Source organism: Seriola aureovittata, chromosome 12 (assembly GCF_021018895.1).
Source record: "Seriola aureovittata isolate HTS-2021-v1 ecotype China chromosome 12, ASM2101889v1, whole genome shotgun sequence".
Taxonomy (NCBI): Eukaryota; Metazoa; Chordata; class Actinopteri; order Carangiformes; family Carangidae; genus Seriola; species Seriola aureovittata.
Window position 1 is genome coordinate 14,997,172 of NC_079375.1, and position 23,583 is coordinate 15,020,754.

General features: G+C 38.6%; 1 protein-coding gene across 4 annotated transcripts in view; it reads left to right on the plus strand.

The window, feature by feature from the left end:
- Positions 1-3,759: 3,759 nt before the first annotated feature.
- The window catches only part of tnr (tenascin R (restrictin, janusin)), a 169,360-nt gene continuing 149,536 nt past the window's right edge, over positions 3,760-23,583 (plus strand). For 3 of the 4 annotated variants that reach the window (XM_056390869.1, XM_056390874.1, XM_056390871.1), the window contains exon 1: positions 3,760-4,286. The gene's annotated coding sequence lies outside the window, so the exon portion shown is untranslated. The remainder of the gene's footprint in view (positions 4,287-23,583) is intronic. The other variant, XM_056390873.1, reaches the window with a different exon arrangement.

The following is a 23,583-nucleotide window of genomic DNA, read 5'->3' on the forward strand; positions in this document are numbered from 1 at the left end:
TTGTCTTTCAGAAAAAAACAACATTATAAAAAAACAAAAAACAAAACAAACACTTCACACATGAGGAAATCCACTGCTCGGTTAAGATTGGCACAAAAGGCTTTATCATGGCAAGGCAACAGAGAAAGGATTGGCTTATGGGGGGAAAAAAAGTTAGTTTTTAATCTTGCAATCTTGGCAAGACTAAATGGACACAAAAGTTAGTGTAGTTCAGTGTATTAATGTAAGTATGTGATGAAAAAACCTTGGCCTTGGTTCTTAAAACACAGTGCATCTAAACATATGGGTCCAGAAAACATGCCATGCTATTCAGGCATTGAGGATTTAGTTTGTCAGTGAAAAAGAAAATATTATAAATATTACAATTCAGAGCACTCCTGGTAAACAAGGGAGTTAATTAACTCATCCTCATTCTTCACATACATCAATAAATGCAATTACAATCTAACTGATATTTCTACTGTGCTGACTAAACAAAGGGTATAATATAAATGGAATACACAACAAATAAACACTCAGACTAATCAATGATGATATAAATAAAATGGGATTGCATAAGTGTAAAGTCCTTATTACCATAAGGAACCATTACAAATGTTTTCTGTTTAATGCTCACACACTGTTAGGAGGGATAAACGTGTGGGAAAAGGTGAACAGGCCAAAGGGGTTTATATAGTTTGATATTGGTTTATATAGCTTTACTGTCTAAACTTCTTAAAGCTCCAGTGGAAGTCTATACATGGCATTTAGATATAATGGGAACTTGATTTCACACACCATACATTTAACTCTTTCGTTCTTTCGTTCTTTCTTTCTTTCTTTCTTTCTTTCTTTCTTGGCACATAGTGGGCAGGAAAAATCCCACTGGTGTTTGTGGTTGGCCAACATAACTTTATTATCTCCACCAAGGAATTTATGTTTTCACCCTGGTTTGTTTTTTTGTCAGCAGGATTATGCAAAAAGTATTGAATCAACTTGCACCAAACTTGGTGGAGGGATGAGATATGGGCCAGGGAAGAACCTATTTCAATTTTAAATTTTGGTGCTGATCCAGTTAAAGTGGCAGTTCCAGGATTTAAAAAAAGAAAAAAAAAAAAATCTATTTCCTTAACATTATGAGATGGGGCAATTTCATCACTTTCTCAGAAAATAGCCCTAATGTATAGAACTTGCTGTAAAAAAATCGGACGTATTTACAGTGTGGAGATATGAGAGTTCTTACAATTTGGTGCGGATTCAGATAATAATCTGGATCTTGCAGACATGTGAAGGATTGTTTGGCCTTGGTGGAGGTATGCGCCCTGAGGGCCACTCTAGATTTCAGTTGAATCAATACAATGCAATATGTAACAGTGAGTTTGAAAAAAAACAAAACATTTGTCTTCTAAAAAATGTCTGCTTTACAGTGTGCAGAGGTTGGAATGTGAATGGGCTTTTTTTTCACTGCTGACATTTGGACTTGTCAAAGGAAAAGCACACGTGTTCCTAACAACCTTAACAGCGGCTGTGTTCTATTCAAATACCCCAGTAAGCCATGACAATGTGACAGAGAGGCAGCATGAACAACCACAGGACCAATCATTCATTTAATTAGTTACACTTGCGCTTTTGCTACTGTGACAAGTCATAATGTCTCACTGATGAAGGCCATAATGCAACATGGTCAATGAAATTATCAGAGTTTATCCACAGGAAAACTGATTATATATAGGGATTAAACTATACCATCAGGGCCCTAAATCATACCCAATCAGGAAGTGCAGGCTTTATCAGGATACCTCATTGTATGATTTCTTATTAAACAAAGCTTTACATTTAGGAAAGTTCCGCCATTTAATGTTAAAAAGTAGTTTCTTCCATTAAATGGACCCTGCTGGTGCTTCTTGAAAAATCAGCATTGGCATAATTTATAATGCAGATATGATATTACCTATCAGACACTGGTGTAGTGACCTGGGTGCCACCTACAGGTGACACCCCGCTACCTGCTCAGTATATCAATGTCGCTGCAGTACAGCTTCCAGGCAAAGGTGGCAGCACTGAAAGCGAAGAGGCTGAGCAGCAGCAGCAGCAGCAGCAGCACTCGGTGCACAAGATAGGCCTACTCCTCACCTGTTTGTAGAAAAAGTTGTGTGGTATCTTTCATTGTTACTCCACACCACAGAGTGTATTGTACCATCCTAATATTGACATTTCCCCCTGAAAATCGCTGAAATGTTCAGTTTGCCTCTGGTGAGTTTCCGTTAACATGCGTTTATTACCGTCAGCTGAAGGTATAAGATGAGTGACCACCACAGGTCGAGTTACCGGTAGCACTTTTGGCTGCCGGCTAACTTCAAATCCACCTTAAAATATATCTTGCCAACCGAGGTGTTTTGAACAACTCCAATGTTTTTTAAATTTCAGCATGGTATACAGTTATATTATTTGAGTTTAAAAAAAAAACCGACAAGCCAAGCTAACTTAGCGAGCTAGCGCTAATATACCTGACTGACCTAATAAGAAAATGGCCAGTAGTCAGTGCTCTTTTCATGCTTATTCAAGTTCAATTTCGACTCGTCTTATGTAAGCATATCACAGAAAATACATGGCGTTTATGTAGTGTTCTTCCTTATCAGCTTCATATGATAACAGCGTTGGTTTTCAGGTGTGCTTGCTTCTCCAATGGTAATTGCATCCCAGTTAAAGAGATGTCCACTCGCCAATTACAACGTCATCAGTAAGCTATTGACTGATAAACCGTAAACCAAGAATGCTTTTTCATCTGTAATCCCTACAATATGTACTGGCCCTTTCTTTATGTGGTTGATATGACTTTGATCTTTCAGTTATTACTGATCATTATTTTCCTATATAGAATACCTTATTATTATTATTATTGTTATTATTTTATTTTGTACTGTGGTTCACCAATTAGGCATTTGTAACTTAAGCCCAAATATTGCCATATAGTTAAAGTTATCATCAATTAAGCCGAACTGAAAAAACAAGTTATTTCATTTCAGAATCAGGAATAAGTTGTTCATCACACAGCAATGGAAATAATTTTTTGACGTGACTAAAAACACAGTAACACACTGTATGCATAAAGTTTATAATACACGTTTGAATTTCCATTTACATGCTTTGCTCAAACGCACTCTGACAACTGAAATGTGTGTTCTCTCTTTCTAACTGAAGAAACCATCCTCAGCTTAATCACTTTCAGAGATGATTATTTTCATTGAAGTTTAATCTGCACATCTTTTACTTAATTCAGTGGTTCATCATTTTGTTAGAAAATGTGAACAATGCCAGCTGTAATTTATTATCAGTGGGTTCTTAATCAAAATTTAAGAAGCAAAAATGCCAAACATTTGGTGGTTTAAGCGTCTGCTTGACAAATTTCCCACGTTTTCTGTATTATTTCATTGTAAATTGAGTATCTCTGAGTTTTTGACTGTTTGTCGGACAAAACAAGCTATGATAAGATGTCACCTTGAGTTTTGGGAAAATTAATGTGTTCATATTACAGTTTATAAACTAAACAATTAATCAAGTCATCAAAAAAACTTGATCTATTCTTAAAATTATTCCTAGATACTAGATAATGATTAATGTTTTTTTTTTGTTTGTTTTTTTTTATTTTTGTAGGTAAGGTTGGTGCCTATTCAAATCCTGGAGCAAATTCACAGCACAGCTTCATGTTCTCTCTCAGTGAAATTTGATTCTGAGCAGCATGGAGAACAGACAACCACTAGAGGCTGCACTAGCAAAGACACAGATACACAGATCAATAATGAAAGAGAGAAAGCCAGAGGAGAATCAGCAAAAAAAGACAGATGCTGAGATAACAGCCAGTTCACTTCAGCAAAAGAGTGATGGAGTGAAGAGATCGTAGGAGTGAGCATCGTGCAGTACCAGCTGATAACCTGAGAGAGAGAGAGAGAGCGAGAGCATCTCCGCTCACTAGAGAGAGAGAGAGAGAGATAGGGAGAGAGAGCGGGGCAGCACTCAACCACGTTGCCCGTCCTCATATTTCCCTCTGCAGCTGTGTGAGGCAGAGTGAGCGGCGGAAAGGAGAGAGCACATCAGAGTCTCGTGGAAACAGCAGGACCACGTACCACTTGGCTGAGAGATCGATGCACTTGCGCCGAGCCACCCAGGAAGGGTGAGCGGCCCGTAGGACGTCCGTGTACTGCCACAGAGAGCGAGAGAGAGAGACTAGCCGAAGGGACAGAGAGAGTGAGAGGGAAGAAGATTACCCAAGGCCAATTTGAAAGCTTTCAGCTGGTCACTCGGAGCAGGTGAGTTAACTTGTGCTTGTGTGGGGAGGGGATGGGTGTAAGGCAGGTACATTTGGCTTGTGACAAGTGTGTGTGTGTGTGTGTGTGAGAGTGAGTGAGTCCTGTATCTTCACTCGTGCACTGTTGTACATTTATTTGCCTTTGTGTTTGTGCTGGTTGTCTCCTGTTCTCTCCTGATTTAGTTTTGCATCACTTCTGAGATGGTGTGCATTTCTAGTCATCTTGCCAGGTGATTAACTGGGGTACCTCAGTATCAATCAGGCTGTTATCACGCTGAGCAGAGAGGAACACAACAATAGCTGCTTAACGACCCTCTCTTGCTGGCTTGTGTGTGTGTGCGCGTGTGTTTGCATGTGTAGTTGAAGTGCGCCTGTGTGTGCTGCAGAAGCTGTTTGTCGTAACAGGTGAATTGTGGCTGAATCGCAGCCACTTGGGTCATTTAATAGAGTCATGATAAAAGCTTTCTTTGAGAAAACTGAATGAAATAGTTGATGCCATTGCATGGGACAATGTGTCACAACTGTCGTGGGAAGGATATTTGTTTAAAGCCGCTGGTTTATTCTTTAAATAGACACCTTTAGTGTGTCAGTTAAAAGAATGACTTCTTGATATGTTGCTCATGAGTTTGTACATTTTAGGGTTTTGGTTTGAAACAGTTATTCAAGTCATCAAACAGGAAAAGACTTTGGCTGTTAAAGGAAAAAAAAACCTAAGCGATTTTCAAACATGTTCTGCTCAGAGTTGACTGTAAACATACGTGTAATACTGTAGTTTTCAAAGTTGTTCCGATCCATTAGATTAACATATGCATAGAAAACATGGAAAGTTTAGTTTTTCCATCAGTGACTGTTGTCATCTGGCAGAAGCCTATATATTATTATACCTTTTTTAGCAGCTGTAACAGTTATTAAAAAGCTTGAGGACCACTGCTTCACAAGTCTAATTAACTGCTTTCCCTCCATAGATAATTCAGTGTGTTTCTCATTATGAAGCGTGGTGACATTTAGAAAGTCGGTCTATATGTGCACCGTCTCTCCATGTATTTTCATGCTGTACCTGGTTTGGAAATGCCATGCTCAATATGTCCCATCATCCATTGTATGCGTCTCTCTTCTCAGTTTCCCTTTCCCATACCCCGCCACCCCGCCACCCCCCACCCCCCACCCTACCCCACCTCACCCACCATTTCCCTCTTTCCTTTCCATGTCATCCTGTGAAGGTTATTGCCATATATCGAGTTGGTTTAATTTGTCAAAGTCAGCCAGACATATTGTCCATGGTCACAGCAAGGGAACAGGTTGGGTGTTCAGTGTTGGGTATTGACACTGTATTGAAAGCAGTGGTGAAGCACAAAGTATTGGACCTGAAAAGAGAGAGAAAATGGCAGATGCAGGGAAAAGGAGAAACACAAACAGAGAGAAAACCACCAATTCAGTTTCCTAGCAAACAGAAGAGCTGAGCAGTTAATTTCTCAGACAATTTTTTAAATGTTTTTTTCATGACTGTGTGTGTGTGTATGTGTGTGTGTGTGTGTGTGTGTGTGTGTGCACACGCATGTGTGCATGCGTGCGTGCGTGCGTCTGTGTGTAGGCTGCGAGCGGCGAAGCTTGAGGTTATCAGTCTTTGGATTCATCATATCTCGCAGAGAGCTTTTCCCCTGTCTCCCATGTGGGCCCAGTGTCATTAAGCCGAGACACCGAATCTGAGAGATCACTTTCTTTCTCCGTCCCTCTTTCTCTTCCTGGATACACTAGACTCTCTCTGGTTTCTCGTTCTTTGGCTTTACCTCTCACTTTATTTTTATCTGTTCATTACTCACTCTATCTGTCTTTCCTATGCAGAAACACACATGCTAGGAAGAGACATCCATACAAGTGTAACTGCATTTGTGGAAACTGCCGTTCATAAAACATGCATCCCTCATTGAATTTAAAATGGGGGTGTGCAGAAATCACGTGATTGAAATTCAAATTAAACACAGAATATTTTACAGTGGCTCTAATATTCTATTTATACCATCTGTCCTTTCAAGCCAACTGTGTGTGGATTTGGAAGATTTTTCTAGAACACGCAGCACAGTTTAACTGTATACACTGGATTTATGGATATGTATAGTGGTAACATCTTACAGAGGAGAACAAATACAAAATTATTCAATTGCTTAGTCTCATTGTGCAAACTTGTTGCGAGTCAGTCTGGATAAGAGCCTATGCTCAGTGGTTGAATTGCAAATGCAAATTGTTTCTATAAATTGCTTAAAGAGCAGGTGGTATTCGTTAATTTTTTCTCACATTCCCACTGTGCCTGGATTATCTTCACTATTTTCCTTTCCTTGTGTCTTCAAATCATTCACATTTGTTTGAGTGCCAATGGGCAGCTGAACAAGATTGCAATCGTCTGTGTGGTAATTAATTATTTACATAATACTTCATTCTGGGGGAATTTTATTTTCCTCTGCGCCAGTGTTAATTGTGTTAGCTAAGCTACTGTCATTAGTTATCGTTAGGAAGACAGTTAAATGTGGACATATCCAGTTCTCATTAGTGATCGCATCATCCATCAGATACTGCACAGATTTAAACACAGTAACAGAAAAGAAAATACAGGGAAAGGACAGAAATCTGTTCTGCTTTTAGTTCTATCTCAAACACTCGTATCCATCACATGCAATTTCTTTTGTTGTTTGCTAATCAGATTTAATGGTGTTATGGTATGGTGCATGTACAGTTACATTAACATGAAAACAATTCTCAGAATTGTGTGTTGCTTATGTTGTTCATCTCAACCTGTTGTAGTTTTACATTACACATGCTTAATGCGTTATTTAAAAGGCTCAGAGAGACTCAGGTGGAAACAGAGCATTTTCGTGTCCTTCCACCCATGGTTCATCTTTTCTGGAAGCAGCTGAATGGTCTCCTGCGCTATCACCTCAGTCTGTGTGATGAATTTTGAGTAGACTGCTCTGATTTATGTTTTCAAGGCAGAGGAAGCAGACACAGGCATTTGTCAGAACAAATGTGTGAACCTTCTTTCTTGCTTTCTTTCTCAACAGTGTCCCAAGAGGATTACTCTTTAGCTGAAGTTAAAGTGTGCCAAATTTTCATGCCGAGGTTGATGATGAGGTTGACCTGTAAGGAAAAACATAATATGTTCTTGAGACAGCTAGTGTCTTCATCGTCACATGAAACGCATGCTCTCTCTACCTTGCTTTATATGACAAGTCAGCAACCCACAACCTGGTTGTGCACCGGTAGGTCGACTACCTAATGTTAGCTTGGCAAGGCATGGCCACATTAACTAGAGCTAGAGGAGGAGCTTGGCTGCTCTGGCTCTGTTTGACCAGATGGTTCATTTCAAAATAAAACTGCAAATTAAGATTGCAGCACCGTGCTGCCTTTTTGGTGCCCTGTGAAAACGAGGCTATGGTTAATGTTTGATTTTGACAAAGATTTTCTTTGTTGTGGTTTAAATGTAGGAATTTAAATTTATGAGAGGGGGCGATTTTATAGTAACAAAATGTAAATGTTGTGTGTTGCTATTAACACTGAGGCTCTGTTAATAAACCCCAAACCGGAGACCACACCAACAGTAAACACTGTGCTGTTGATCTCTTGACCACAAAGCACTTTATTAACAGAAAACGGATGAATGTGCCAATTATGCTGACACTTGTCTGTTTGACTGCCTTGGGTCTCATGTAGCACAGTGTGAGAGTGTCTCTCTCTTCTCTAATAAAAATAATAGATGAAGAAAAGCAATTGTGCTGTGACAGAAGGGCTGATTGAACAGCATATTTGCAGTATTTGCTGCTGGGGAAAGCCTCATCCGGTGAGATGTTGTAAATTTCACATACGTAGCCCACTCACTGGTGTAGACTGACAGTGCTGATAACAGGAAAAACAGGAATCGATGGCAGAATGTCCAAGACAGCAGCTCTCTGCTATATTCCTGACCACTGATGAAGAACATTTGTATTTTCAAACTGTTTTGATGCTGTCTGATTTAAGCACTCAATTGATCATGCGGTAAAAGTGGTCGGAAGTGCTTAAAAAAGACGTGTAGTGTGTATTACAAATGATTTGCAGAAGCAGGGCAGCAGCTTGGATTGGTTTTTAAGCCTCTCGGGAGCTTTGTTTTACTGTGTGTTAAACAGCGAGTGAAGAGAGGGAAAATGACACAGCTGATAGGATCATAAACGTGGGGAGAAATGTGAACTGCCCACTTGAAATAATGTGGGTAAGATTCGAGAGCTTTACAACTGTTTGAGTGGAGTGGAGCTTTTTTCCCTCTCCTTTCCATCCTGCACCTGTAAGGCAAATTTCCCTCCGGGAACGACGTTCCGAACGAAGTGAAACTGATCCAAAGCTCATTTATATCATATCATGGAGTGCTGTAGACACATATTCACCTTGGTCTTTATTTCAACCCGTGAAATCGCAGACATCTAAATTGGTTCTTTTGTCACTGTACTTCAAACGGAATCCATATAGTTCAGAGTTCAAGCGAATGTTCTTGTTGGGTAAGTATCCCTGTTTCCAAGATCCATGGCATGTGGTGTTGTATTAAGAAGTACCTTCTGCAGCCAGCATGTGCTATATTTTTTATTTTTTATTTTTTTTACAAGCGCCCGCCTTATGAATCTTGCGGGGATATGCTTGAGAGGTTTTATTTTTATCCCCCGTCTTCCAGTCCTCCCCAGCGTTTAGAGAGGCTGGGCAGGCCATGTTAATGATCCTCATTAGCCAAGGAGCTTGAATCCAAACTGGAATTCTTCCACTTCAACTGCTACTTAACATTTGGTGTTCTCCTCCCATCCCTGTCTGTCTTTCTCTCTCTGTGTCTTACTCTCTGCACATCCACCTCCTTCTGCAGCCACCATCATTTTATTTTCTCTCCTTCTTCTTCATCTCCCTCTTTCTCTCTCGCTCTCTCCTCCGTCTCCCACCTGAGTGTCTGCACTGGGGAATAGTCTGTAAAGGTCTTCCATCTCTTTCAACCTCTTCTTCTGACGTGTTTTTTTTTTTCAAGATATTTACTGCACAGTACAAGTCCCTGGGTGCTGGTGTGTACCTGTGTGGTTGGATGGGCCCATGACTGTGTGTGCATGTGTGTGCATGTGTGTGTGTGTATGTGTGTGATCATGAACGTACACATTACTGCTTGCATGTCCTGCGAAGAAGGAAGTGTTCCAGGTGACCTCTCATACTAGTTGCTTTTTCTCCCCTACAGTGAAGTGAAAAGCTTAAAGTTCAGGCGTGAGCCCCCTCCAGGCAGCCTGTGAAGGATGTTCAGATATACAAACATGTTGGCTCAAGAGACACCTTTAGCTGAAGGGTAAATATGCTCTGGCTCTGTTTATACAACAACTGTGCTGCAGTGAGAGGCAGACATTGTTTGATACCTGGCTGACTGGGGATTATCTGAACTTGTACAGTCCAGGCAACTACACTGCATCATTTTGATACTTATTTCACTGTTCTGTCTTTATGTAACCTTTATTTAGGAAGGGAAGTCACTCTGCTACACTGAGGGGAAAAATGTCCCCTACAGTGTGCCCTGAATACATGAATTATCCTGAAGTACATGTTCTCTGTGTTCTGTTAAAATGTGTCTAATTTGCATTTTTGCAAGTTTCTAATTGGAAAATCTCATTGATGGAGGAAAAGGTTAAAGAATTACAATTCTGTAGAAGGGTTTTTGTGTTGTGTTGTCTGAATTGTGTAGCTTGTGTAGCTGTTTAAACTTGACATTTGGGATTTTTTTTTAACAAATCTAGTTTCCACTTTTCCTGAAGATACTCAACTGATAACGCCGTATTGACAATAAAGATGACAGACACGGAGATATATTCTGGTAATCGAGCTGCTACGGAATAGATTGTCCTCCTCTTCTCCTCTTTCTTTCCTCTCAGTAAAAGGCAAATGTCAGGCAAGAGTGTAAAAAATAATTAAATGATCCGATTGGACTATTAGTTAGTGTAAGAGTTATGATAATCACATGAAATAAATATATGTTTGCTTTTAAATGAAAGGGTTCACACCACATGCTGTCTGCTCTCCTCCTAATTAACCTATCAAACTGTCAACCTAAAAACAGGCAAACTGTACTAATAAACTCTCAACTCACTATATACGTATTTGAAGCCAATTGGACAGAAGTGTGTAAAATGGAAGAAAACCTCCCATTTTTATTTCCAATATGTTGGCTAGAGACAATCTCTGGAGTGAGCAAAAATGTCTTTTTGATGGTTCAAGTGCACCATTGAAGGTGTGTTTTGTGTGCGTGTGTGTGAGCTTGGAGAAAGAAGAGAAGAACCTAGTGTGGAAAGCCTTGCGGCCAAAGCTGTTTTTAAATCTTTTGGGGCAAGTCCAACTCAAGTTTCTAAGTCATTTGAGACAAGTCTAAGCCCAAGTCTTGTCCATCAGTTAAGTGTTCACAAGCAAATTGCAAATCAACTCAAGTCTTTTGGGTATCTGGATGCTGATTATTAAATATTTTCCTCTCAAAGCTGTTTTAATAGTTGAGCGTGAAAGTTAATTCTTCAACATGGAAAAAGTAGTCTGACAACAGAGTTCCAACTCAAAGTCCACTAACTATCTTTTATCGGCCTTTATTAGCCTTTTAAGCTGCTGTAAGTGGACTTTGGGTCAAGATGTTGTCAAATTGTATAAATATTGATTTTTTTTTTTTCCATAGTCAACAGCAGGTTCTTTGAATGCATTCAAGGTGTGTGTCTATTGCGGGCCTCCCTGGCGCTCTCTTATTTGTTTCCTTTGTTTACTGGAAAAAGTTTGTCTCGAGTCCAGCAGCTCTTCTTGTGTCGGAGCTTGATCAACCTGGACAATAACACAAACTACTGCCTCTGCACCGTGTGCTTTGCTGCAATAGTGGAGATGAATGCTGCCAAACCTTTAGCCTCATCTTGAACTGTTAAACGTCTGCATAGGCTGGATAAGATGTGGTTTCAGGATAGTCAGAAAGCGAACCATATTATACAGTGCTTATCATTAATAGTTGAGTTTTTGCTCACGGTGTACGACAAATATTAAAGGATTTAGTATACAGAGATTTTATCCAATAAATCTGTTCAGCAGGTTTTCATAACCTCAGCTGAAATGCTGTTCTGTTGCTGTTTGACTTTTCCTCTCACACTGTGTATGAGCCCACTTCCACTGATATTGACAACACATTGTGTTGCATTTCTGTATTCCACTTTCATTTTTGGTCATAAAGAAGGGATGTCTTGCTGCAGCTCTTGCTCTGTCTCCAGGATAAGGACTTATTTGACTCTTTAAAAAAAACACTTTTTAAATGAAACTTGGCTCCTACAAACCAATCAAATTAGCACCTTCACACACCTGCTAATTGCACATGTGATTAAGAACTAAGACGGCTCTTTGTCTCTGTGAACTTTCCATCTGTCTGCCATTTACCAGAATGGTGTCATTAACTTAATATGTCCTTAGCTCATACAAAAAGGTATTCTCATTCCTAACACACACTGAGCAATTATAGCTGCTCCAGTTGTCCCATTTGCATAGTTCCATAGAATATGCATTCGGATAGATTAGATTTTCCAATTAATATGCAAAACGGAGCTGTTATGGGTTGGTCTGCAGAAGATATACCCAATAATTGGCTCGACTGAGCAACACTGATTTTTGCCTAATATCATAGAGCATGGAAACCGATGTATTAATCAATATATCTGCGTTATTGCAATGAAACAATCTGACCTCAATGCATGTAAATTTGACCTTTTCCAGAAGGTTGTAGTGCTGCTCTCTGGTCACATGCTCACCTCTGTCATCATTAGGTTATTGCATACCCCAGTGGGACCTGCACTGTTGACATTAGAAATTACCTCAAAGCCAAGTGTTTCATAAAGGACCTGCTAATCGTGCAATTTAATGGCCGAATCAGGGACAGAACAGTCAGATGGTTGAAGGTTAAAGTTGTAGCTGTGTGCTGTGCACAGGTGCGATGAGGGATATTCTGTAATGATTGTTGCTAATGCAGGTAGTGATACATTTTTCTGTTTATTGAACTTGTCTCATTGTTAATTCTAAAATCGCTTCCTTAATAGATTGATAGTGATTTTCACAAGCTTCATGATGTAAGTTTAAACAATAGAGCACTGATCTGTTAGGTATTATACAGAACAGGTATCCTGTGCTTCTTCATAAGTTTTGTACAGTGTACTATCACACATTTACTAACTAAAATATTTTCAATATTAACTTTCTCTTCTATTTTTAATTGTAATTTCTTTCCCACATCTTTGGAAAAAGAAAAGAAAAATGTCATTAGCTTTCGTAGAATTTTTGTCCTTGTATTCTCTGTCAAGAGGTTGATAATAAAATAATTTAAATTCCGTATTTTTATATACATGATGTGCCGCCATGCCCATTGATTTCCAATAGATTTTCAACAATAAAAGAAGATTGACTCCTGCCTTTGAATCTGCTGTAGTAAATGCTGCAGCAGAGGCCTATTCAACTACTGCATTGTATTTTTAGATGAGAAGGTTCATGTTCTACAATGTGGAATACACAACTTTTCATGACAACAATCAATGTAGTATCTCAGGTTTTTGACAACAACATATTCTTTCTCTTATTTTGTTGCAGCCCAAAACCAAGACAGTATTACCCATACTCTACAGACTTTTCATTGATTTCTTCCAGTCTATATCCATGCCTTTGGAGAGTGATGAGACGTTATTTCAACCTACTTTCATTGAATTTTACTGCATGCGTCAGAGCTACCATTTGAAAGCCAATAAGGTGCCCTGGGGGCTATGGAACTGTTTCAGCATTGTACATGATTTGGATGCAGTATTCTTTCCACTGACCACTGTTTGACCATGTTTTGTCATCAGATTTGTGACTCCGAGGTTGCGAGCAGACAGCTGAAATATGTTAATGAAAAACATGCTCATTGAGTTACTGAGCAATGTTCAATAGATGCTTCTGTTGCAGTGATGCATTTTATACTTTAGAATTTTTTCTTCTGATGATATAAAGGATGTGATTTTGAATCAGGAGCTATACAGCAGTCATTATTAAGGATGTCATCTGATTTTGTTGAATGGGATCCATTACTGTATGTTCATTTGTTAATGTTAAACAGCTATACTCCCTATGAGGCTTGGATTGTGCACATATGTCAAACACTCACAGAGTGCAGTTGTTCAGTGCCAACAAAATATTAATCTTGAAAAAAATCTAATTTAGTAATACATACCTAGAAATCTACAGTTTCATATTTTAAGAAATAGTTTTGGGAGATTTTGGGAAATAGGTTTAATTGCTTTCATGCCAAGAGTTGTAAGATTAAGATAGATACACCTGTCATGTATTTATAAACTTTTTGTTTGTCAAAAACCACTGCCTTTAAAATCACAAATTTTTGTTTTTAGATTTCTTTTTGCGTATGGATTGGATGAAAAAAGGATTAAAACATCTGCACACACACAGTATCTCCATTGCAAAGATCCATTTCATCTGAGCAAAATTTCAATTTTTTTTTTGTAAATGCTATTTTTGGCATCCAGCACCTTCTTGTTTTCTGCCCTTGTGTAGTGGTTTTGGAAATTTTTACTACGTATGCAGTTACAGTAAACAAGATGCATCATGATCATTTGTGAGCTTTAAAGGTGCTGGTTGGTGGGATTTTGAAGTTTGCAGAGTGCTAGGCTAGCTGTTTCCCCCTTTTTTCAGGCTTTATGCTAAGCTAAGCTAAGCTAGATGCCTACCAGCTATAGCTGCATACTGTACTGAAGGCACAGACATGATTTTATATTTCCCAAAATGTAGCACCGTTCCTTCTAGGCTTTGGTGAAAAAAATCAAAGTAATGATAGAAGTTGTCTAAATATATTGTGGAACACAAGCTTGGCTTGAAGTCAGATAGGTCTAAGGCTCTCAGCTTAGCAAGTTTTTTCATGGATTGATGTGTTTCTTGAGGTTAGACTAAGTGTTCTTTTTTTCCCTGCTGTCTAAAAAATAGAAATGAAACCATCATTGAAAACAGAGGCAAGATTCTCACTGCTCCCTGCTGGAGTAAGTTGAGTGTTTTGAAGGCAGGATGAAAGGTGCCATGGAGAGACCACTGTAGCTTGGTGTAGCAGCTTTTCTTGTTCAGCTGCTTTGACCTGTCATCCGCAGTGAATTTCAGCCACAGGTGTTTAATAAGCACAGCAAAGGCAAATGCAATGACATTGTACATTTGTAGACCCACTTTCTCTTGATAAGAATAGTAGGGCTCTTTGATAACATTTGTGGGATTTAGGAAGTACTATTCAACTTTTACATCTAACATAATTTTTATTTTCAGTCTTGTGTGAAGCAATTAAAAACACGGTTCGTTGGTACACAGATAAGTTAAAGTACATTAAAAAATTTCAAAGCGGCCCAGGATAAAATGCATGAAACAAAATAAGAAGGGAGTAATAATCTCAGCAGTTAATCTTGATGATAATAGAGACATTTTAGAACACAGTTCAGTAGGCTAGATGTATTAATTAACTGTGTTTGAGACACTAATCCAGATATTATGCATCATTAATCACTGCACTGCTGTCTAGGTCACAGTGATTTGTGTCATTTGTGGCACTATTTTCACAAAAACAATTACTATGTGCAGCAGCAGCAGCAGTGAAAAACCTGTAGGTGAATAGCAGAGTGCAGAACCACCTCAATGCGGAGGTAGTTTTTATGTTACCTCTACACCTCTGGAACAATTAAATTGTTGTACCCTTAATTATTGCGGTGGTATTCGAACACTAACTGTTGGAAACTGAATGACTTCCTGACAACTACTGGGTCACAAGGCAGTAAGTACTGCTGTGCCGCTGATTAAATTCACCCAATAATTAAGCAGACATCATTGATTCCCTGCAGAGAAATGGAGAGTGTGTGTGTGTGCGTGAGAGAGAGAGTCTCTTTCTCTGTCCCTGTGCTTCCTGTAGCCCCTGCAGCGGTGGGCCAGTCAGATATGCGTAATTTGGGAAATGAGCAGAAGTCAATTCCACTTATACAGACAGTGGTGGTTCGACACATTGATCTTGCATGCATTGTTGACTCCCGTCATCTTCTTCCTCCCTGACTTCCTCTGTGTAATTGACAGAGCGATCGAAGGGAACGAGAACGTGTGTCCTAGATTATGATTATGTGTGGGTGTAATGTTGTGTCTAAGAATTTAAAACTAAACAATCCGTACTACTTGAGCATTTTATGACACTGTGTGTGTGTGTGTGTGTGTGTGTGTGTGTGTGTGTGTGTGTGTGTGTGTGTGTTTGGGTGGGGCGTGGGGTGGGTGGGGTTACGCCCCAATGAGAGTAAGGTTATAGGTTAGCTAAGAAATATAGCAAAGAAATGAATTCATGTGTGTTTAGGAATGCAGATATATTCTTGCGTGGGTGCCTATCTGTCCCCGCTACTGTTTTTTCTCTTACATCTGTGTGGGCACCAGGCATTACAAGCACACACACTAGAAAGCAGAAGAATTAGGAAGATGTTTTGCCTTCAATGCCAGCACCTTTTCAGGCACCACAGTGGTTAGGTGTGGGAATAACTCACGATTCGATCCTATCACAATACATCGTCCATGATAATGATGGTATCACGAGACAGCCATTCTGCAATACTCAATACATTGCAAGACAATCATGTACGATACATCACGATATCTGTGTAAAGGGAAAAAAAGCAGGTATCGTGTATTTATTCACTATTTCAGTATCCAAACTTGCAGACTGCAGTCTCTGTCTCAATCACCTTTCAGCTGTAATTCAAATGACAAGAAAATGCCCAGTGTGTAGGTGTTTGTGTGTGTGTGTGGGTGTATTTACATTCAGTCCATTAGCAGTAGACTGCTGACCAGTCCACTCCTCATCATGAAGCCTGCGTGTGTTCATGCTCAGGTGTGTGTGCCTGTTTAAGAGTGAAAGACCAGCTCTCTCCGTCGGACAAAATATAGCCTGGCTGTTGACACAGCGCTGAGTTGTGTTTGTGTGCAGGACAGTGTCTCCGGACTGCCTGGTCTGGCAGTGTGTGTGTTTGGAGTGTTAATATTGTGTAGTTTTTATCGATTATGTTTGTGCCATAAGTGTTTTAAAAGCTAAAGTTGGACCAGACTTTTGACTTAAAAGAAAACGGTACCACTGTGATTTATTTTCTCCCCCTGTCTGCTACAGTTCATTCCCCATGTGAGTTTGTTTATCTTCACCACAAATTTACCGTCATTCATTTGATAGGTTTAGGAGTCATGAAGTAGTGACTCTGGAAAGTCAAATTAGCAGAGGAAACTACTTAGAGTGCATCAGGGTTTCCCGCACATACACTTTACTTGGGCGAGCCGGCCGCCCAAGTATATTTGCTGACTCATTTTGACATTTTATTTGTATGTATTTTAATCCATCAGAACAACCCCATCCATAAATGCGATAAATGCAAATGTGTTAACGTTCACACGTATTTGTTGTTGGTCACAACAAGTCACTACGTCACACGCCGGTGTATAAATAATGTATCGTAAGTGTTGGAAGTAATATAATATATCTGTACCTACTAATATTTTGTCCCACCCCTAGTAGTGGTGCGAAAGCTACTGAGCCAGTAAACGTGACAGTACATTTTCCTACGTAGACAGTGGTTGGTGACTGGCAACTGAAGCGCTATCTGGGCTTGGATTGGTATAGAGCAGCTATGTTAGACAATATCATGTTCTTTGAAAAAACGTCAAATGTAACGTGTTTGCATAAAACTTAACATTAAAACACATTGAAAACTGGAGGGATGATAAATAATAACTCTTCTAATAATAATTCAATTATTAATTATTAATTATATTTCTATCTGTTCTCGTTTCAGGGAAAATAAGGGCTGTAATAAGTAATACCTACATAACAGAGAGCTTTTGAAAAATGTAAATCTTAAAATTAAGTGCTTAAGAAAAATTTTAACTTTCACTTTAATTTCCCATCTTAACAGTCTCAACCCTATTTATAAAAAACAATTTTCAACACATCTTAACAATCAATTGCTTTTAACACCTCCATTTCGCTATCTTTCCTTCACTTTCCCTAATTATTTTCTTGACTATTGCGTCTCTCTTGTGTGTGTCTCACTCACTGACTCAAGTCGAGAAATAGAAATGCCTCGTCAAACTTTAATAAATCTCAATAATTTACAGAGTATAAATCCGGGTCCAGATTGGATGATGTTTAGGTCTGGACCTGGATGACGGTCCACCTATTAGTGACCTTGGGCATACAGGATTGTTGAATTATCCACGAGACTCCCATTTTTCCTTTCGGATATCATTAAGTGAAAACTTTGAAACAGGATTTAGAGTGAGGCAAACCACTGGCTCCTCCTGTTTGACAGCACTGTTCCTCAAGAGAACATTCAGTACCCTGAAGTACACAATCTTGGGCTGTGCCAAAATCCAAAATTACAGGTGAAATGTCCCAACAGGCTGCCATAGCAGGATTTTTCTGCAGAGAACCAACATCCAAACCCGAACAATTTAACAGCAAAGTGGCTATCAAAGTTATTAAAGCTTTGTCCTCTGTCATGGATCATTGCTTAATTTCAAACGCTTACAGCTGAATACTGGCGAACTTCTGTTGCGCGAGTTAAAAAACAAGTTTCAAGTTAAAAAAAAAAGGCTGTTAAACAGTTAATTATGAAGACGTAGGAATATTAGAGAGTCACTCAGAGTGGCAGCTCATGTTAAAGCTTTTGTGGTTTAAAATGGTAAATTACATCTTACAAACAGTAGAGGCATTAAAGGTTACCACCCACCCTTCCTATGAAGCAACCAAATGTGACGAAAAGCCGTCCAGTTTTTGTTGTCTTTTAAGGCTTGTGCAATTTTTTTATTTGAATTGCGGCTTTTATTATGGTGTTGTCATATAAATTGTCTTTTCAACAGCTTTTTGTAGTTCAAAGAGAAAAGATTTATAAGTCCAATTGAATGTTTTTGTACTACAAATTCACTGTATCTATCTGTCAAGGTGATGTGCTCTTTTGAGGCCTTGTGATGTTCTGACTACAGCTTAGCTCATTCAGTCGGCTTGTATAAAAGTCTTACAAAGTAGAATATATCATGAAATTTTCAGGTGACAAATGTACACACAATAATATTTATAATAATTTGTGATATTTAGAATGTGTTTGCTTGAAAGGGAAGCTGAAGCTGGGTGGATATGGTTCATGGTGGCTGTGGCTGATAACACTGACTTGCTGGTATCACACATGCAGCTCAAGTTTTTTTTGATTTTGTAGAAGTCTTCAGAGTGCTGCCAGAGTTTCAACCTTGAGGGTTTCAACTGACATACCTCTTCTGTTGAGTGTCACATCTATCTAGATATCCGTCAAATAAAAAAAGACCTTCCCAAACATGTCAGGAAGGATTTTCACAGTCTCGGCAAGAACTAAAAGATTTTGATCGTTGCACACAGTTGTCTCTATCTACTGTATCTATTGTGATAGAAAACAAGTATTGGAAAAGTCTGAAACACTTCTCTAGAGTAGTTAGTCATCATCTTTATCCAACCAAATGCTCAATGTTTGAATCGTTTAAGATTCTTACCCCCTATTCCTTTCACTCTGATAACGTAGCATTCAAACTCAACTACTTACGATTATAATCACGACCACCGTGAAAGGTTTCCATTCCTCAACTGGGTGACGTCTCCAGCAACTGAACTCGATGATGCAACAGATGCTTATGTATATTTTAATGCAACTTGGGATAAAGAAATGTTTCTTTGTTTGTTTTGGTGTTAAAATGACAACCTCACTAAAAGTTAACATTGTTCATGTGGTTCTTGTTTACCATTCACAAGCAGCATCATATTAGCAATATTTATGAGCGCTGGTCTTTATTTTTACTCTACTGTAGGTATTCTGAGGTATTTGTACCTCACTTGACAACTCCATTTTTATGCAACTTATTCTTTCACTCCACTACATTTAAGAGAGACATATTTTTACTCTTCAACATTTGTCTGACAGCTATAGTAACTAGTTTCTTTGCAGATTAAGATTTTATTTCAAGGCATGTTTTGCTTGTAAAATATGATGTATTGGTGAATACGGATGCCAAGTATCAACACATGCGAAGAACTGATCCAACATCACTACTTTACTGAAACTGAACTTTTACTAGATCCACCTAATGAGGTTAGTATCCAGCTGATCCCAGTCCATTGCACATTGTAGGGTTGCTAGTACTTTTATAAATGAAACTACCCAACTGTATAAAGAAGTAGTCAAAATGACTTCCATCCTAGGCAGTTCCAACATTAAAATGCTGCTTACATGTCATAGATTTAGTGATTGTAATTCACTAATAGAATGCACAGTGATTAGTTTTGATAGTTTGTATACATTCAGCTAATTTCCATACTTATATTCAAGTCACAATGCCATTGCAGGATATGTACAGTCATTTCCTCAGTATGGTATTGTTACTTTTACCTGAGTAAAGAATCGAAATACTTCATCTGCCACTGAAAATTTGTAAATGTGATTCAAAAAACCTCATACACATTTTTAGTAAGGCATAAAAAACCCCAAATGGGAAAAAATGAATAAAAAGAGATGGGGTCTTTTCTATGCCATTCATTCTACACACCCACCTATTAGGAGGTGATGTACTGTTGTACTGAAGTATGTTTCGGGTAACAGTTCATTTTGCTCTGAATTGAATGTGTATGTGAACAAATTCTCCCTGTGCACTGCCTGCCTCATAAAGGCCATTCATTGGTTGGATGGATTTTAGGGGCACTCTTTTGTGTGAGCATGATGATTTTTTTTTTTTTTAACAAGACCAAAAGACTGTTAATATTTCTCATTACACAAGACTGTCTTCCCAGAGAGAGCACACACAATGAACTATTCTTTTCTCATTCTCTCTGTCCGTCTGTCTGTCCCTCACACTTCCTCCCATTTTCTCCCTGTTTCTCTTTTTGTCGCACTTTGCAGTCAGTTTTCAAGGCCTTTTTATTCTAGTGGCCAAAACTGGCAAAGAACATTGTTCTAATCAAGCCTGCTGGACTCAGATCAGAACAGCTCATTGAAAAATCTTTTCACTGGCTTGCTACAATTTGGATGAAAAGCAAAAGCGGAAATATATATATATATATATATATATATATATATATATATATTTTTTTTTTTTTACCTAATTATAAACTTGATCACAAACCTTATTGTGTCTGTATAATTTCATTAATTACAGTTTAAGATTAGTTTTTATTTTATCATCATTCCTTTGAGAAAGTTCAATCAGTTCTCTAACACAAATGAAACCCACAGCTAGAAACCACAAGCCCAACAATAAGCCCTCCAACACTGTTTGCTACAGTTCCGGATGTTATAAACAGCTTCTGGTGTCAAAGTCAGATGCTTTGTTCACCGGACCACCATAGCAGACCTGCTTTCTACGAAATTTGTGGATGTAGGAGTTTTTTTTAAAATATATATATCAAGGTCACACTACTTCTGACTTTGATTCACATAGACAGTTATTATTTGCATCGCTGCCACACATCACTTTTAAGCTTTTAAGTGTTTCAGTCAGACAACTAATGCTGTCATTTCTCTGGTGAGGCCAGTCTGAAAACCAAAAGATGTAATGTCTGCCCAGCCAATGTACAACTAAACACTGCAGTGCTGACACTGTAATGGCAAATGGCTCTCTGGATGTACTTTATATTGAGTTTTAAATGTTAAGCCTAAATTATATTTCTTGATGATAGCACATTTAAAATCTTAAAATGGCACATTTCCCTTTTTGCTGCAAAATCATTCATGGTGCTATTACAGTTATTTTTCCCTCTGCTTCCAAATCACCAGCCTCAGGATGCATCAAAGTCTTTCAGAGAGTAAAGTGAGACCTAACTATCCTCAGGCTTAAAAAAGACTGTAATTCAAAGCTGATCTTTCTCAACTGAATTTCAGACATTCCTCATTAAAACTATCCTTATTACCACTGCAGGCTTTATCTCTAACCCTAAAATACAGGCAGCGTACTGTGATGATTACTTTTTCATAAGATATATTTTTATTTTCTGCTGCTTTGCTGGACTTTCAGTGAAATATTAAAAATAAAAATAATTTAAAATATTTGGCCTTGATCTGTTGTAGGTAAAATGAAAAGTAGCAAGTGATACAAAAAAAAAATTAAAAATTCATACAGCACAGTACATTTTTACAGTTGATGTTAGAAACATGCCCCCATCTTTAATAAAGGAGATATGTTATTTTCCCTTCATTGTAGTGAACCATAAAGTAATTTTCATTTCTGTTTTTTTTCTTTAGCTCTAAAGTACGACTACTGGTGCTTTATATAGCGGTTAAGATTGTGTGATCCTTTAATTCCAGCAGCACTCTGTGCTTCTGTGCTGAGAAACCTTGCTGCAGAGTACGCTCTGAATGACCTTTATTGGTCTATATCAACTGAAAACAGCACTCATTTTAAATACACATCAAATCTAATCTTTGTATCAAATCAGACCTTTATAGAAAGATTTTTCTAAAGTACCAAAAGACAAGGCAAGACCCTGAAGCTTTTCAGAAGCTTGTAACTTTCGTAACATTGAATTTAACCTGTTGCTCTTAGACAGTTTGTGACGTAATGGTTTGCACTGTCACTAAATAATTGTCTATAGTTATCCCATAAATGCCAAATGCACTCAATAATGGAAAACACCAGATTTGGCTTGCTTAAACAGCAATACACTGAGTTTTTTTCTTGGTTTCATTATGCTCTAAGTGAAAGTGCTGCAGTAACGAGAGATAAGTAGTTGTGTCAAAAGAGAGAGCTGTGTTGTGTGATAAGGCAGAGAACCATCACAGAAACAGGCTCTGCCATTTTTTCCTCCTTCCTGCCTCATGTACTGTACATCTTTCCCAAGTTTGAGACGGTTCTCGAATATAGCCTGTTTTGAGTTGTTGGTAAATCGTATTGGAATTGAAGTGAGGGATTCACACAAGAACAAAAAAAAAAAAAAAAAAAAAAAAAAAAATATATATATATATGTGTGTAAAAAAAGTAAAAAACGATATCATTGTAAGTTGACAACAAAAGCAATGCATGGTGGGAGAGAGAAATATTCCATCTCAAACAATGAGACAAGGTGGTTAATTACCCAGTTCATTTCTAATTAGCAACATGAGCAGTGCAGAGAATGTAGCAGAATAGGGAGGGTTGCTGTTGTTAGCTGGATGGATTCTGCATTTTGCTGTGTGTTGCAGCTGAGATAGGCCCCGTGCCCGGAAACAGTAGTGGTTTTGCATCCAGCAGCACCATCCATGGTCACTCAGAGGGAAGTAATGATAGAAAAAAAATGCTAAATAAAAAGGTGTTTGGCACAGAAAAGTGCTATTCTTAGGGAGGGATGAACAGCAGGCCAAAGGAGACTAAAAACATGAGCATGGCGATTACCTGAAATCTTATGGTATCACCTAAAGCAAACCTTCCCTGCTCTGTCACGCTGGTGTAAATTCTACACAACACACAACTGAGTATTACATATTGTTAGTAGAACATTTAATTTCAAGTCTATACATTCCACAAATATCACATTTCCTATATTATCCAGGCATGTCATGCTGGATTACCCCACAAATATGTTTCCCAAAGTGGACCAGATATTCCCTTTCTTCAGAGGCTGGCTTTACTTTCAACAAGCCAAACTACTCCAGTTGGCTTCCACAGGCATGTGTGAGACGAGAGCATGGAAGCGGGAAGCCATGAAACAAATTGGATAAATGTTATTTCTGGAGGAACGTTTAAATGGGATGCAGGAATCTTATTTAGCCAGCCATGCTTGAAATTGGGTGAAATCACACATTAATAGAACAGGGAAGATTCTACATTCACCTTTTGTTAACTCGGGTGGCCCTGCCATTGTCTCTTATGCAGCTCTTTGCATATAAGACCTACTTTTAGTGGGTTTAGATCATACTTAATATGCGCAGGTTGTTCTCACATATGCATATGCACATAAGTGTGCATGCAGAGGCATATGCAGTTTTCTCTCCTCCATGTTTTGCCCTTCACTACACTTCAAGTCAAACTAATTCACAAAGGTCAGTGATTTTTTTTTCCCAAACTGATGGTAATTTTCAATATAACGGCACAAAGGTGCAATCACGGAGCATTAAAAGCTACTGGGGTGTAGAGGCTTTGGCTGCATGGAGACAATGAAATAAAATCTAGGAGGCAAGAGCGTGTGAGTGTGTGCGTGCGTGTGCTCTGTGTGTTTTCAGGATCGCCGA